This window comes from Mus caroli, chromosome 2 (assembly GCF_900094665.2).
Source record: "Mus caroli chromosome 2, CAROLI_EIJ_v1.1, whole genome shotgun sequence".
Taxonomy (NCBI): Eukaryota; Metazoa; Chordata; class Mammalia; order Rodentia; family Muridae; genus Mus; species Mus caroli.
The window spans coordinates 155,412,512-155,430,389 of NC_034571.1; the positions used below are offsets into that span (position 1 = coordinate 155,412,512).

The following is a 17,878-nucleotide window of genomic DNA, read 5'->3' on the forward strand; positions in this document are numbered from 1 at the left end:
GCCTGGGGCATTCATGGTGGACAAGAATCCTTCCTTTTAATAACCCTTTCTAGTAAGAGGTTAACCTTTATGGATACTCTTCCATCATGTAGATGGGGAAACTGAGGCTCAGAAAGGTGATTTTCTGTGAAAGTCAGAGGTAGAAATCCAATCCTCCACCCTATGTCCACCTCGTGTGTGTGTGTGTGTGTGTGTGTGTGCGCGTGTGTGTGTGTGCACGCGCGCACGTGTGTATGTGTTTGCATGTAGAAGGCTGCACATGTATATGCATGTATGTGCTCATACCCAGGTTGGGCAGAGAATGACTTCATGTGTTGTTTTGAGGACATCACCCACCTGGTTTCTGGAGGCAAGGAGAGAGACAAGGTCTCTCGCTGGCACGGAGTTCACTGATTAGGCCTCTAGTGGCCATCGGTGAAGAGCACTGACTGCTCTTCCAGAGAGAGGAGCAGGGTTCAATTCCCGGCACCCACATGGTGGGTCACAACCATTGTAGCTCCAGGTCCAGGGAATCTGACTCCCTCTTCTAGCCTCCAAGGCACCAGACACAAATGTGGGGTGGCAGAAGCACGCGCATGTGGGAGACACGTCCATGCATATTGAATAAATAAATATTTTAAAAACATGGGATTCCACATCTAACTTTTATCCATGGCTTCTGGAAATTGGGCTTGGCTTCCCGTGCTTGCAAGATAAGCACTTTACCAACAGATATATTTCCTCAGCCCCAACTCTGGCTTCTTGACTCCAAGCATCAGGGGAGAGTGAAAGTGGCTGCTCCTGCCTAAGAGGGAAGTGATGAGGGAGAGGGTGACAGAAAGATTTTAAAGAATAGACAGAGGTTCAAAGATGGAGCTCTTTTTTGGGCCACCTCAACCTCTCAGAAACATGGGCACCAGGATGTCATAAGAGCAAAAATAATCTGGTTATATGTATGAGGCTCTCGTGATCCTTGCCCGCAGGTAGCCATCCTTTCCCCGATGGCTTACCACTGCAGGTCACATCCACACATTCTCATGGGGTGTGCTGAAGCCAGCATGTGAAAGTGAGATGTCAACTTCTCTTCCCAGATGTTTTCCTAATACCGTGTTAGCGTCTTAAAGTAGAAGGGGGCATCTTGGCATCAGTACCGACCAATGGGACAAATCTGAATTGATTCTCATGGAAAGTTCATTAGCCCAGCACCCCAGGGCATCCAGGAATGATGAGACTTTGGGACACCCAGCTACAGGGACACTTGTAGCCCTCCTAAGGGCTTCACAGCCATTCTAGTTTGTGATTCGGGCACAGTGTAGGGCCAGTCACTCCATTTCTGCGAGTCCCAGCTGTAAGATAGGAAAAATGTTGTGAGGGATACGGGTCTCACACATGTCTCTAGGGGAGAGACTAACCGATCCATTTTCTGTCTTCACAAGCACCCATTAACTGTCCTTCCTGGGCTCTGGAGCCACTCCTGCCTACCTGTCCATTCCCTCAGCCAGTGAGCACCAGGAAATGTTTTCACAATGTTGCAATAAGCCATCTCCACTCCTGCCAACAGGGCTGTGGGGGTGGGGGCTGGAGGAGAACACTCAGCCCTAAATTGTGCTTAATAAGTCCATATCAAAACCATAAACCTCGGACTGCCATAAATTCCCCGACCTTGGCTCCTCCACCTCACCTGCCCTTTGCCCTCCAGTCTTAGTGTAGGCCATCAGAGCCTCGAATCCAGTCCCCATTTCAGCTAGTAAACAACCTGAACCAAGATGACTAACAGCTCTACCCTCATTTAGAGAGGGTGAAATGAAAGTTGAGAAAACTGAGGCACTCAAGGACTGGTAGGAACCTGAGCTTCTCATCCCAGCAGGGCTCCAGTGCTCACAGTAGGACCAGAAGAAACACAAAGACCGCCAGTTGACAGGCAGCTTCGAGAGCCAAAGAAAGCCTCAGGTAGCAGGAATGACCTGCCACCCCAAGTTGATGAGATTGCCACCTTCAGTTTTGAAGCCCAGATCACCTTTGATTGATACTTCCCCAGTCTATGTATCTATCCTATGTAAAGTCCAAGCTGAGGTTTAAGGGACCAAGGTCCCAGAATCCCTTGCAGCCGTTTGATGATGGAGTGGAGTCACGGTGTCAAGTACAATGAACCTTGGTGCTTCCTCTTTGCCTAGTGTGCTGGACATAATGAAGTTCCACCAGTCTCTGGGGCAGCTATTGTTCTGTCATATGAGTGAGAGGACAGGTTTAGGAGAAGAAAGGGACTTGCCAAAGGTCCTTCGCTGGTGTGACAGCTGATCAGGTGCCCATTGTCTGACTCCAGAGGCCACCAAGAGGACACTGGGGAGCCGTGGACAACTCAGTCATTGTGCAGTGGGCACAGTTGGGAGAATACTGGACGGTGACAAAGGATACCAGGCAAAGACCCAGCGTGAGGCATTCTGGGATTACAGAGAAACGACACCACGAGACGCTTCCCTCTCTCCCAGAGCTCATCTGCTCACATGTACAGGGGAGAGCAATGCATAGCTCACTCTGAAGAGCCAAGGGGAGTAGTGAGGTGGAAGGAAGGGGGATTGCTGATATCCGGGAAAGGAAGTGTCCTGGGAAGGAAAATGATTCAGAGGCAGGAGCGAGGCAGGGGAAAGTACACTTGAGGTGAAGTTGAAGTTGGAGAAGCCACAGAACACAGAAGGGAAGAGGTCAGCCCTGCCCAGCACGCGCCACCTGGACCTTCTCCATCCCCAAACCTCCTCTTCTCTCCAATCGGTTCATAAACAGTCCCTTCAGAGACTCAGAGCCGCTAACATCAATAGGAAAGCTGGAAACAGGAAGTGACTGCAAAATTAAAGTGGAACGAAGGTTAATTTTAAACTGTAAGCTGTAGCCAAACAGAAATGGCTAGGAAAAGCTTGGCTTTCGTTTCTTTTTCTTTTTCTTTCTTTCTTTTTTCTTTTTTTTGTTTTTGTTTTGTTTTGTTTTTTGTTTTTTCAAGACAGGGTTTCTTTGTATAGCCCTGGCTGTCCTGGAACTCACTCTGTAGACCAGGCTGGCCTCGAACTCAGAAATCCACCTGTTTCTGCCTCCCGAGTGCTGGGATTAAAGGTGTGCACCACCACTGCCCAGCTCCTTTCTTTTACTTTTTGTATGTTTGCTTGGCTTGGTTTGGTTAGGTTTCGAGACACTGTCTCCTGAATGAAGATTAAGAGTCTGAGCTAGCTTTGAACTCTCAATCTCCCTGCCTCAGAATTCCAAGTGCTGGTATTATAGAGGTGTATTACCATACCAGCATCTCTAACTGTTCTTCCCTCCTTCTTCCTTCCCTCCCCTCCTCCCTCCCTCTCCTCTTCCCTCCCTCCCTCTATCCCTTCCTTACTCCCTTTCTCTTTCCTTCCCTCCCTCCTTCCCTCTCTCTCTCTCTCTTCCTTCCTCCTTCCTTCCCTTCCTTCTCTGTTTGGAAAATTAAAGCAGAGTGCTGTGCTGTATGCCTGTCTCTAGTTCTAGCTATTCAGAAGGCTGAGGCAGGAGGATGACTTAAGTCCACAATTTTTCAGCAAGCCTGGGCAACATAGCAAAATGTCCTCTCAAAAGTAAAGTGTGAGACAGGTGACTTGACAGGTACCACAAAAATGTTAAAGGCACCTCACCCAATGGGGAATTTTTCCTCGAAGTTTCCAGAAGGAAAGATCAGGACAGAGGCAGACTCAGCAGGGAGGGGGGTGTCATGTCACCTAATGCCATTCCTCTGCATCTGGTAAATCTCCCAACATCCTACAGTGGCCCTCAGCTCACTTCCAGAAGCATGCTCGCTGGTCTGCTCACAGTGGTGAGGCCTTCAGTACTGGTCAGAGAAGTCCCAAGTCTGCTGGGGACATGAGAACACACTAGTGGTTTCAAAGCAGGGAGGGCTGTGGCCAGTGTGTGCGTTTGAAGGGTCACTGTGGCTGCAGTGTGCAGGGTGAAGTGTGGCTCTGCTGCCATATGGGAAGACTGGAGAACTAAGAAAAGTGTCTGTGCGAGCCGGGCGTGGTGGTGCACGCCTTTAATCCCAGCACTTGGGAGGCAGAGGCAGGCGGATTTCTGAGTTTGAGGCCAGCCTGGTCTACAGAGTGAGTTCCAGGACAGCCAGGACTACACAGAGAAACCCTGTCTTGAAAAAAAAAAAAAAAAGTGTCTATGTAATGGTGGCTCTAGAAGAGAGAACACAGCCTAAAGGTTTGGACTCAGAGGTTGCCTAAGAGATACTGGGTACTTTTCTGGATCTTATGGATAGGGCCAGAGCAGCCAGGCTTTCTAGAGTCTTGAAAAGGACTTGGAGTCTACCTGCAATGCAGTTGTGAAATGAGAAATCCAGATTCTTAGACGTTTGAGATAAGGCAGTGCTTCCATTTGTTTCATCTTTTTTTGTCTTTCTTCCTTCCTTCCTTTTTAGTTTATTATTTTATTTTTCAGGGGTCTCACTATATAAGCTGGAACTTGCTGTGTAGGCTAGGCTGGCCTGAACTCACAGAGATCTGACTGCCTCTGCCATCTTAGTGCTGCAATTAAAGGCTCCACTACCACAATCAGATTTTTTACTCTTTTAAAAACGACATTTGTTTACTTGTGTGTGTGTGTGTGTGTGTGTGTGTGTGTGTGTGTGTGTGATTGTGCAGACTCATAGCATGGCACACATATGAAGGTCAGAGGATAATCTGCTGGAGTCGGTTATTTCCTTCCCCCATGTGGGTTCCAGAGATTGAGCTCAGGTCACCGAGTTTGGCAGCAAGTGCCTTAACTTGTGGCGCTATCTTACAGCATCACAACACTCCCTGGTCAGACTGGGTCTCATATAGCCCAGATTGGCTTTGAATTTGCTATTAGCCAAAGACAGCTTTGGAGTTTTGATCCTCCTGCCTCCACCTCTGGGTGCTGAAATTACAGGCAGGATCCACCAGGCCTTGTTTTCTTCTGTGCCAGCAACAGAACCCAGGGCCTCAGATATACAAGACAAGTGCGCTACCAAGGGAGCTACACATCAAGTCCCTGTTTCACATGCTTAAAAGACCCCTTCTGCTATGTGGAGAACAGGCTGTGTGACAGACACCACATAGAAGCTGTGAGCTTGGGAGTGGGGCAGGTGAGGGGCAGGCACATCGGTTTGGGATGGGAACAGGCAGAATTCTAAAAGAGGCTCCAGGATTGCTCGCCCACTGATTCTGAGTCATCTCCCAGTCTTCAGTCTATCGCCCACTGGCCTGCTACAACAAGATTTTTTTTTTAAATGTTTTTAAAAGTCATGGTGGCATACACCTTTTATCCCAGTACTCAAGAGGCAGAGGCAGGCAGATTGCTGGGAGTTCGAGGCCAGCCTGGTTCACAAAATAAGTCCAAGACAGCCAGGGCTATACAGAGAAACCCTGTCTCTAAGAACAACAGCAACAACAACAACAATGACAATGACAAAAAAGTTTTGAAAGTACATTTTGTTTACTTTGTGTATGGGGTTGGGGTGCCCACATGGCCATGGTGTGGGTGTGGCATTCAGAGGACGGCTTTCAGAAGTTGGCTCTTTCCTTACACCGTGTGGATCTTTAGGAATGGACTCAGGTCATTAGGCTTGATGGCGGGTGCCTTCACCCACTGAGCCATCTTTTCTAGCCCTACAGTGAGGACATTTAGAGGCTTAACTAAGGTCCTAAAACCACCCTATCTCATCAGTCAGCCCTTGAAGGAGACAGAGTAATTTCTGGCATATTAGATAGGAAGTTTGGGATGGGTGGTAAACGGGGATGGGGGGGGTCCACTGCAAGGACCCCTGCTAGCTAGCAGCAAGGAAATGGTGACCTCAGTCCCGGAACCATGAGGAGCTGAAAGTCAGCCAACAACACAGGTGGGTTGTATCCCTCCTTAGAGCCTCCAGTTAGGGATGCAAGCAGCTGGCAGCGGGATCTAAGACAGTGATGCCCTGCCCATGCTTCTAAGCTAAAGTCGCAGAGGTAGGTAATGGATGTCACTTGACTGCGTTGGGGACCTCCAACAGAGAAGAAATGAAAGACTCGTGGTGCTGAGAGAAGATCACACTGGGATATTTGAGGAGACTGATCGAGAACCTGCTGCTGTGGAGGAAGGAAGAGAAACCATCCCAGCAGGTGGTGGCAGCTCCTAGGGAGGAAGAGTAGAGGAGCCACCCATTTGAGTTGACCTTTGCCTGTATTACCTGAGATGTCAATGAACCGACTACAGAAACACTGAATATCTGAGTCTTGAGTCTAGGGGGATGTTGGAGCTGGAGATGGGAAATCCACATCAAGTTGAGCAGGGTGGTATTAGCCTGTTGTGGAAGGACTCAGGAAACTGTGGGAGGTGAATCAAGTTTCTGGGGCTACACAGTGAGAGAAGTCTTACCAGAGAGAAAGAAGGAAAGGGAGGGGGAGAGGAGGGGAAAGAGAGGGAGAGGAAGAGAGGGAGAGGGAACAAATTACCAGATGTTCAAGAAAGGCAATACCACAAGGGCAGATGAAGCAGGAATGGAGGTGCCCAGGGGACCCAGTTTGGATGCTCTGACATCTTGACTGGATGTAAGCACAAGATTCTAAGCATTTACCAAGACTTTTAGAAACATAAGAGTTAGCAGGGTCCATTTTGATGACTGGGGCAGGGGCGTTCAACTGTGGCTTGATCTCGTTTAAATGTGTGTAGATAGCAAGGAGGTGGAAGGTGAGGGCTTGTCTTGGGCCAGACTACATGATGGCTGGAAAAAGAACCCAAAAAAAAAGCAGACAAGATAGAAGTCAATGGTTAAAGAAAAAGCTTCAAGCTTTTTCCTGCTGTACAGTGTATGCAATGCACACACACACACACACACACACACACACACACCACCCAAGTCTACGTGGATCTCAATTAGGCTGTTGGGAGGTTAAATGAGTTTTTATTATGCAGAGGAAGGGAAGCAACTTTGCCTGAATCTATAGCCAGTATGATGTGGCACAGTTAAAAAAAAAAGCCACAAGCTGTTATGTTTCATATACCATTCCAAATGAGTAAGTGAATGAATGAATGAATGAATGAATGAATAAGTGAGTGAATGAATGAATGAGTGAGTGAATTCTGGAATGAGTGATTGTCACTGTACTCCAGGGCTGAGGCCTCACCAGCACACTCAGGCTGAGGCTATGAGAACGTGGTATTTTTAGAGAAGTGGGAGCCATAAAACTTGTACAGTCCCCAATGCCCAGCCCTTCCTCCTAAGCTCTGAGATTGTGCCTGGCCTTGGGAAGGGCTCCTCAGCCTTATCTTGGGAAGAGTGAAACTGTAAAACTCTTTATGGCTTTGAGATCATGTCTGGCAGGAGCAGCGATTGTTGCCATAAACCCAAGCTGGCCCAGCAAGGAGGGCGATGCCCTGGGTTGCAAGGAGTCAGGGGAGAGTTGAGCAATGCCAAGGGAGTGGCTGCCACTGAGACGAGCTCTTCTAGGGCCTGTGAACTAGAGTCCGTCACAGATTTAGCCCATGCTGCCCCTGGCTGGCACTTATGTTTTTTTTTGAAGTTCACTGTGCCTCTTTCCATGTTGTGATGTCATTGAAATTAGAATCATGAACTCCACTGTCCCTGTTGGTTAAATCAGATGATGGATGTGACTAGCTGGCTCTGATCATTTTTTTCCCCTGTGCTCATACTGGATAGCTGTACCTTTTTCTGTTTTATCTCGAGTGACATTAGGGCATTTGACAAAATGAACCATTTAGGCCATGAACCGTAGCAGTTTCTGAAACCTTCCATTGATAAGAGCACACGTGCCTCTGCAGCTGCAGAAGCGGTGGTAAAGCATCTAAAGATGGTCCAGAGCAATCCCCCTAGAAAGGCTGCCTGACAGAGATGCCAACCAGTGTGCACATTGGCAAGCAAGGATTATGGGGAATGACGACTCTAGAAGGCAAAGGGACCCAGAATGCCTGGATGGTGGCTGCAGGGTCTGGGGGACTCTTTATTAAATAGATTTTGCTTGTATTTTCCTCTCTCTTTTCCATTTCCCCCCCATGAAGCCCAGGCTAGCCTCTAACTCTCTGTGTAGCTGAAGATGGCCTTGCATCTCTCATCCTCTGCCTCCCAAGTGCTAGGATTATAGGTGTGCCCCATGATGTCTGGCTCATGCAGTGCTGGGGATGGAAACGGGGACCTAAGCTAGGTACGCATGCACCCACCAATGGGCTACACACCTGGCCCAGCGTTTTTATTTTTCTGGATAAACAAGAGAGATATATGGATCACTAGGAGCCTGGTACGGTTGCTCAAGCCTATACTCTTAGCACTTAAGAGGCTATCCTGGTCTACATAGTGAGTCTGAGCCAGCCTAGGCTTGCTTCATAGTAAGACTTTATGTCAAAAAGAGGAAAAAACATAGAGAAGAAAATTTAAAAAGAAGAAAAGAAAGGGAAAGAAGGAGTCAGAGGCAACAGAGAGACCTATAAAAATGTCTGGGAGTGTTGTCACGTGTGGGTTCAGCATGTGCAAGGCCTCAGTACCACACAGACAAAAAAAAAAAAAAATTACAAAATACAAATAAACAGCAACTGCAACCCAAAGATTTAAAAATCTCATCTTTAAGAATTCGGGAGTCGGGTGGGGTGGCCAATAAGATGGCTGTCTTGGGTCAGTCAGGGTTACTACTGCTGTGGTGAAACATTATAACCAAAACCAACGTGGGGAGGAAAGGGTTTATTTGGCTTACATCTCCCAACTCACAATCTGTTGAGGGAAGCCAAGGAAGGAACTCACACAGGGCAGGGACCTGGAGGCAGGAGCCGGTGCAGAGGCCGTGGAGGGGCGCTGCTTACTGGCTTGCTTCTTGTGGCTTGCTCAGCCTGCTTTCTTATAGAACCCAGGACCACCCAAAATGGTCTGGGCTCTCCTCTATCAATCACTAATTAAGAAAATGTTCTACAGGCTTGTCAACAGCCTGATCTTCTGGGAGGCATTTTCTCAGTTGAGGTTCCTTCCTCTCAGATCACTATACACTGTATCAAGGTCACATAAAGCCACCCGGCACAATGGCTGAACGAGGAAAGGTTTTCCTGCCACCAGGCACAACAGCGTGAGTCCAATCCCAGAGACCTGCATGGTCAGGGGAGAGAACCAACTCCTGCAGGTTATCTTCTGGCCTCCAGCCTTGTGCGATGGCTCTCCCTCCTAATAAATCAGTATAATAAAATTAAAAAGAGGTCTTTCCAGAGATAGAAAGGATAGATCTGGCTATGTAGCCCCATCCAGACTCAAACTGAAAATCCTCCTGTCTCAGACCCATGTGTCCCTAGGTTACACCAGGCTCCAGAAGTTCTCTTAACAAACGTAAAATTCAGCCGAGCAGTGGTGGCCCATGCCTTTAATTCCAACACTTGGGAAGCAGGAGCAGGCAGATTTCTGAGTTTGAAGCCAGCCTGGTCTACAGAATGAGTTCCAGGACAGCCAGGGCTACACAGAGAAACCCTCTCTCAAAAAAACAAAAATAAATAAATAAATAAATAATTCTAAGTGACAAGCAAGTACCATGTCCCCATTTGATTGGCAGAGTTTTCTTTTTAAGTAGTAAGCAAAATGCTGGTCCCTCTTACAACCAAAGCACCTCGGCTCAACTGCTTCTGCCTCACCCAAGGCAAAGGCCGGATGACTGACAGAGCCAAGCTCCCAGTAACCCCTGTGCTCTCTCAGTGCCCAGGCCTGAGTCAGTGCACAGTAGCCACTAGGTCATTCCTTCCTCAGTCTTGTCCCAGATGGACGATTACCGACTCTGCTGTCCAAGGCACTCTGAGAAACGGCGAGCTGCCCTGTTGTTCAGGACTCCCGTAGAGAAGGATTCCCGGTAGACCAGTCACCCCGTGTCTCACTGCCCTTACCAGTCTAGCTAAGCCTGACCCCAACTACCCTGTCACACATGGCCTTCATGGCCTCCTCAGGATGCTGGCTTAGTGTGTGTGCCTAGAGCAGCTGCACCTTTTGTGACCAACGTGTTCTTTGACCTGCCAATGGAACTGAATTATCCCTTACTGTCTGTCCGGTTGAGGCAAGTAAGACTCAGAGAGGTTGTGGGACTCTCCTGAGGCCACAGTGTCAGGAAGAGCTCTAGAATCTACATCCTATTCCCTCAGTTCTTGGATTGAGATGACCAAGTAGGACAAGAAGCTTCAAAATTGAGTAGGAAGGGGCCTCATTCGAGTCGTTGCGCCGGCCCTAGGCGGACGTAGAGCCCCTTGCGCCCGGTTTCCTGTTCCCGCTAACTCCTCTGCGCGCCGGCAGGATGGCCCACAAGAAGATCTACTACTCAGACAAGTACTTCGATGAGCACTCTGTGCATGTCATGTTACCCAGAGAACTCTCTAAACAAGTACCCAAAACCCATCTGATGTCCGAAGAGGAGTGGAGGAGACTTGATGTCCACCAGAGTCTAGGATGGGTTCATTACATGATTCATGAGCCAGAACCGCATATTCTTCTCTTTAGACGACCTCTTCCAAAAGAACAACCAAAATGAAGTGCAGCTGGGATCATCTAATCTTTTTCAAATTTAATGTATATGTGTATATAAGGTAGTATTCAGTGAATACTTGAAAACTGTACAAACCTTTCATCCATACCTGTGCATGCACTGTATTCTTCACAGCAACAGAGCTCAGTTAAATGCAACTGCAAGTAGGTTGTTTTAAGTTGTTCAAGATAGTTTCTTGGAGTTTTTTCTTAATATAAATGCCTGTTTTATTTTACCTGTTTTGTTAAATAAAGTTTGTATATTGCATTTATATCACAAAAAAAAATTGAGTAGGAAGAAACAGACGTGTGTGTGTGTGTGTGTGTGTGTGTGTGTGTGTGTGTGTGTGTAGTCCAAGTCTCTGCCTGGGGAGGTCTTGCCAAGATGGCACAGTTCTGGGAAAGTTGTACTCAGGGCCACAGCTGAGGAGGCCTAAACCAGAGCAGGCTCAGCTGGCTGTCCCATTACACCCCACTTCCTCCTACTGAACCCCTCCAGGGCCTCCTACCAGGCTTGGGACAAAGCCCAAGCGCAGCTGGGCTGGCTTGTTTATTCCTATGATGTCACGACTTGAAAGCTCGAGGCAGGAAGATCATGAGTTGGAGCTCAGCCTTGGCTACATGGCAGACCCCAGGCTCAAAATCAAGAATCAAATTAACAAAAATACTCCGCAGAGGCCGGGGCTGGCTCAGTGGGTAGTGGAGCTTGCCACTGAGTCTGGCAGCCTGGGTTTCATGTGCCAGATGGACAATATAGAAAGCCAAAGCTACTTCTACAAGCAGTTCTCTGATCGTCACAAGTGAGCTGGGGTGTGCTCCCTGCCACACATAATAAGTCAGTAGATGTAGTAAAAAACAAAAACAAAAACAAAAAACAAAATACAAAAAAACAAAAACAAAAACAAAAAAACCCCTCAGACTCACTATGGTCCTGAGCTCTCCCTTCCAATCACTAGGTCCTGACTCTTCCCCTATATTCCCTCCCCATGCTTAGTCATCTCTCTGTGCCCTTCCCATCCCAGCCCTCTGGATTACTTCCTGTGTGTCTACATGCCCAAAGGTTCCCATTTCACAGCTCTTTCCTGAGGTCCCTCAGTCTGAAACATCCTTTCCTCTGCTCTTTGAGCAGCCACTTCCTCCTCCCCGTCTGGGTCTCTCTGTTCCAGTGTGGTCTCCTGGAGATGCCCCCTGCAATTGTAGCAATATATAGCTTCTGCAGGCTCAACAACCTCTGCTGCAATGACATAAGTCCACCCCGACATCATGTGAGGGTCCTAAGCTATCCAAAGGCAATGGGCGTGGCCGACTTCCTTCGAGGACCCAAAGCTAGCCAAAGGCAATAGGCGTAGCTGAGTGCCAAGCAAACCCACAAAAGCGGGCGGCAGGCTGGACTTGGCTTCAGATCTTAGCATCGAAGCCCTGTTCTCATTTGTCATCGTGTTTGATTTTCTTCATTGCCCTTAAAACTTCCAAAAGCATCAGTATATTTGCTTATGAGTTTATTGTTGTCCTCACCCCACCCCTCCTGGGGTGGTAACTCCACAAGGGCGGGAACTTGACCAGTCTTGTTCAGCGTTAACTGTGTTAACTAGTCTCCAAGATGAACCCTGGAGAACCCCTGTTTTCTGGTGTCCATACCATTGCACAGTCATTCCAAACAGAAGAGGGCTTCCCTGGAGGAGTGCTGTACAAGCAGTGGGATGCAGCTTCCAAGGCTGGTGGCTTCCATTTTGCTTTCTTGGGTTCCTCGCTCTGGGGTGTCGGGAAGCCATGATGAAGACACTCAAGGATCCGTGGAGGTGCTCTGAGACTTGCCGCCAATGGGCAGATACTGGAATGGGCTGTGTTAAGCTGGCTGTGTCAAGCTGGCTGGTGGCCATGGGCCCTGTGACACTTTTTCCTGTAGCCTTGTAGGAGACACTAACCCAGAACCCACTCACCTAAGCCATTCCTAAAGTCCAACATCCCCAAACCATGAGCTAATACATGCTGGTTGTTTTAAACCATGGTAATTAATCTTGAAGCCTCAGTCACATAGCGTGACATTTATAGTAATGTTAACCAATACATGTGTTCCACTAATACTGGTCAATAAATAAGTTAGGTGCTCAATAAATACAAAACACATTGTAAAAATGGACATCGGAAAGAGAAATATCTACGTGAATACTGCAGAAGGTAGAATGTAGTTCGGGGTAGATGTTTGCCTAGCATGTACATCATCTTGGATTCAATCCCTTCCTAGTTCTGATTTTTTAAAAAATATTAAATATGAAGCTGAGGGATGGAACTCAAATGAGCTACAGCCAAGATGGAAGTAACTGAGGTGGAGACGACTCTGAGTTTGTCCTGCTGGGATCAAAAGTCTGGATTCACCTGTCAACAGCACCAGGAGCTTAGAAACAAAAAACAAAGACTTCAAAACAGACCCGAACCCTAATGAGGAGACTCTGGAGACCCTGGCTAACACACTCAAACTGACCAAAAAAAAAAAAAAATGACATTAAGATTTGGTTCCTTTTTCGAAGAAATAAGATGAAACTCAAGCAATTGTCCAAGGCCCACAGATCTGAACTGAAGTCGAGGGACTTTGCTTTTGGGTGGAGCTTTCTGTGACGTGACATGATATGTCGAAGTCTTACACAAGAATGAGTTTAATAAACTTCTTGTATGAGAACTGCTAAATGTACAATTACCATTCAACACCAAGGACTACCAATCAGAACCCCAAGGAGTCCTCCCCAAATGACCCTGGACTCCCCAAAGCTTTGGAAGCCTTGACGAAGCTCACACTCTCTTCTGGGTACCAAAGCAGAGGTGGCATGCCACAGGACTTCTGACTCCCTAGTGTTGGCTCTTTTTGTTAATGTTTTTTAACTTCCTTATAGGGGGCTGCCGGGTTTTTATGTCCATCAATGGTATACTCATAATAATCCTAGCTATTCCTAATATATATATATATATTAGGGGGTTTTTGGAGGGGCTGTTGTAGCCCTGACCAGCCTGGAACTAACTCTGTAGACCAGGCTGGCCTCAACCTCAAAGATCACCTGCCTTTGCCTCTTAAGTGCTGGGATTAAAGGCAGGTGCCACCGCCGCCCAGCTATTCTTAGTTTTTAAATTTAATCTATTTATGTATTTGTATGGAGACGGTGTGCATGTGCATGAGTGTGTGCACGCTACAGCACACGTGCATATGCTAGAGAATAATTTGCAGGTTCATTTTCTCCCTCCACCCTGAGGGTCCTGAGTTTAATAAGCTTTTGTGGCAAGCGTCTTACATCTCATCAGCCTAAATTAAACCAACTGAAGGGCACAGTGAAGACTTTCCTAAAGGTCCTTAGTCTGGGCAAGAATTTTTCCCATTACAAAATCCACAGCTTCGGGGTTTCTCAGCTTAGCACACTGATTACAGGAGTCCCCGGTTCTGTTCATCAAGTCTGGTTTCCACACTCCTATAAATCTGTTGTTCTAACATCTCACGATCCATTTATCCACAAAAACTTTGCTGAACAGATTGTTTTTAAAAGATGTGTTTATTTTTAATGTGCTGTGTTTTGCCTGCATGCACGCGCTCCAAATGCGTGCAATACCCACAGAAACCAGAAGGAGGCGTTGGATCCCCTGGCACCGTAGCTACAGATGGTTATGCGTTGCCATGTGGGTACCGGGTCCTCGAGAAGAGCAGCCAACGCTCTTAACTGCTAAACTATCTCTGTAGCCCCTCAATTCTTTTTTTGTATGGCACAGCACTGGCAGCGGGAACGGGAAGAGGGGGAGAGAGAGAGAGAGAGAGAGAGAGAGAGAGAGAGAGAGAGAGAGAGAGAGAGAGAGATGCCCCGTTTCTCCTCCTGTGGTAGCTAAAGGATGGGAATCTTGACCTGAACACTCACAGGATGCAGGGCAAGCACCGGTGTTGCTGTGGGGGTGGGATAGCAGTCTCGAGAGAAGGACCTTCGGGTAGGCGTGGACAGTGGGGGTCAGGGGTGAGAGGGACAGCTGCTTTTCATTTGATGCCCTTTTGCCCATTTGGATATTTGATTTTCACCAAGTACACACAGCAGAGTCAATCAATGGAACAAACAATCATGATTAAGTAAACAATTCAGTTAGCAGGCACTTTTGTAACTCCGAGAGTGCTGCCTGCTCTTCCCTGTGATGAAATCCGTAGCTCCTGGCATCTTGATTCATTTCTGTTGCTATGAGAAAACACGGGAGATCTAGCCATTTGTAAAGAGATAGGCTTAGCTCATGGTCCTGGAGGCTGAGAAGTCTAAGAGCGTGATGCTGGTACACGCTGAGGGCCATGGAGCTGTGTTTAACATGGCAGAGGGCACCATGAGATGGGATGGATCCATGATGCTAGGTCACTACTGCAATAGCCTTTTACCCATCAATCTGTACGCAGTTCATCTCCGATGAGTCTCCCCGAAGTTTCCACCTAACATCTCTGGTGTGTTAGGAACCGCATTTCAAGGACACAAGATTTGGGAGACAGCACTGATAACACAATGCATCCTGCAGACGTGTTCAAATGCCCATCTCGGTAGGATCTGCCTCTGCTGTCCTCCCTGGGATGACCTCCACACAGGCATCATCAGCCCTTCAGTCGCTCCCTCCAGCCCCAAGAGGTGTCCTCATGCATTCTGGGAGGATCAAGGACTTCCCGGAGTTCACAAACAGTGAGAGGAAGCTGGGGGGGGGGGGAGGGTTGCATTTACCTTTGGCTGAGATGACATCATCTCTCTGTGACTTCCGCTTCTATTCTGATGTCACTTCTGCACCTGCTACTGGCCTGGGCCACCACCAACCACTGCTCTGTGCTGCTTGGTGTGTGTGTGTGTGTGTGTGTGTGTGTGTGTGTGTGTGTGTGTGTGTGTAGTGTTGAGATTCTGGCATCTGCTGCTGTCTCTTGCTCACCATTCCCTAGCATTGTCCTTTGCCTTCCTGATTCCTTGCAGTGTAGAGTGTGGAACCCAGGGCTTCTGCATCCTGGGCATCTACCTCAGAGCTATATCCCCAGCCCTGGAGTCATTTTTCTGCTGCCCAACTGTGCCAGGTATCTAATGTGTAGAGGCTGCAGACCGTGTTTCTGTGGTACGAAGGATCAAACCCAGGGCCTTGTGTGTCTCCCAACTGAGTCACATTCCTGTTGTGTATATTTTATATGACCAGCTTTCATGGGTAAAGGGTTTTATGGCCAAGAAAATATGAGATTCTGAAGGTTCTGGATTTTGCCCCTCAGAAAGAGACTGTACATGGCAGGCTGCCTTCGAGGTGATTTCCTGGGCACTGATGGGTGCATGAGATATCTGTGAGAAATACTAGTCTCCCAGCAGGTAGCAGGCCACTGTGGTCACTGCCTTAGGGTAAATGGTGACCCTCTAGTCAGAGCTTCAGCCTGTAAGTTCTCCGGGCCTGCTCTGTGAAATTATAGTGGTACACTCTAACCCAGTAATCACTCAATACTGCCAACAGGGACAAGGAGTTAGCAGAGCCTGTGGCTGGGAGGGTCTCTCTGCCCACAAGATCAGCCCAAACATCCAAAGCCCGCCTCTTCTCGCCACCTTCCCTCTCCAGTCCTGGTCCTCCCTACCAGAAGCCCACAGTTGCCTCTCTCCTGGCCTCCCTAAAACCCAGATGAACCCAGCACCCACATTCTGCAGTGTTTATATGAGACACAAATGACTAAGCCCCACTTCACCTTGCCAGGCCTCACAGAGCAGCATCCAGGTTTCTAGCCCCGTGAGGTAGTGCACATACAGGAATATCTGCACTAGGGAGGGAGGTGCAGCAGAATCGTTGCAAATTTCAGTTCTGCCTGGTCCACACAGTGAGTCTCAGGCCAACCAGGGCTACACAGTGAGACCCCATCTCAAACAAGAACAAAAACAACAGCCCCCCCTCTGCCATCTACTGACCTGATCCCCTCTCCCTCTTACCTCAGCAATGCTGGTCCATAGCTTCAAGACTCTTCTTGTTCTGCCTGGGTGGCTTTTCTGCCACAGCTCCAAAACCCACTGTGGGGACTGCCGAGAACCATCTGGCTTGGAGGTTGAGAGCACTGGTTGCTCTTCCAGAGGACCTAGATTCCATTCCCAGCACAAACAGCTCACAACCTTCCATAACTCCAGCACCCCATCTCCTCTAACCCAATGGAACACATCCTTCACAGATATACATGCACGCAGGTAAAATCACTCAGATCCATAAAAACAAGCAAGCAAGCATTGCTGTGAGCTGAGGCCATTAAACCCTGCCTGTGAAACCGGTAGACAAGGATAGATTGGGAGGAAGACATCAAAGCTGGGGACAAGGGTGTATGGATGGAGGAGGCACTTCAACTACTTAAACTGTGTGCTATGTGAATACTCAAATCATAATAAATGAATCATACCAAAAGGATTTCCTTGGTGAGTTTGCATCTTAAGAGTCCCCTGATGGACTGTACGCTGAAGACTTGGTGGCCAGCCTGGGTCCTTGGAGTTGGTGAAAGAAACCTTGAGGAGGTGGGGCCGAGTCTAGGGAGGAGAGTGGTGTGAGGAACTCAAGAGAGCCAATGGGAGTTGAGATAAGAGAGCCAAGCCAGGAGGCAGTCAAGAGTGGGCTCTTACACAATGAGGAAGATGAGGGATTTGAGGCTGGAGATGGCAAAGGAGTCACCAGGCTGTCCCCAGGGGTCAAATCCAAGTCCCAACTCTGCTTTTAAAATAACCGGTTTATTTTTATTTTATGTACATTGGTGTTTTGGCTGCATGTATGTCTGTGTGAGGGGGTCAGATGTCCTGGAACTGAAGTTACAGACGGTTGCAGCCTGCCATATGGGTGCTAGGAATTGAACCTGGGCCCTCTGGAAGAGAGCCGGTGCTCTTAACCGCTGAGCCATCTCTCCAGCCCCAAGTCCCAACTCTTGGTTTTGTTTGTTTTGGTTTGTTTTGGTTTTCGGGGTTTTGTTTTGTTTTGTTTTGTTTTTTGTTTTTCAAGACAGTGTTTCTCTGTGTAGCCCTGACTGTCCTGGAACTCACTCTGTAGACCAGGCTGGCCTCAAACTCAGAAATTCGCCTGCCTCTGCCTCCCAAGTGCTGGGATTAAAGGCATGCGCCACCAGGCCCGGCTCCAAGTCCCAACTCTTAATGCAACAGACTCACGGGTTAAGGGTACCTGCGTGTCATTGTAAACCAAGAACCCCCATTCCTTCTCACTCGATGGTGAAGAAGAGAAGGAGGGAGAGGAGGAGGACAAGGAGGAAGAAGAGGAGGAGGAGGAAGAGGAGGAGGGAGAGGAGGAGGAGGAGGGAGAGGAGGAGGATGGAGAGGAGGAGGGAGAGGAGGGAGAGGAGGAGGAGAAGCACTCTTGCCAGAGGTCACCCAGCAAAGGAGCCTCATTTTGGTTTTG

At 48.2% G+C, this 17,878-nt stretch overlaps 1 pseudogene; it reads left to right on the plus strand.

Moving 5' to 3' along the window:
- The first annotated feature begins 10,256 nt into the window (after positions 1 to 10,256).
- On the plus strand, positions 10,257 to 10,596 carry LOC110290365 (annotated as a pseudogene).
- Positions 10,597 to 17,878: the final 7,282 nt, after the last annotated feature.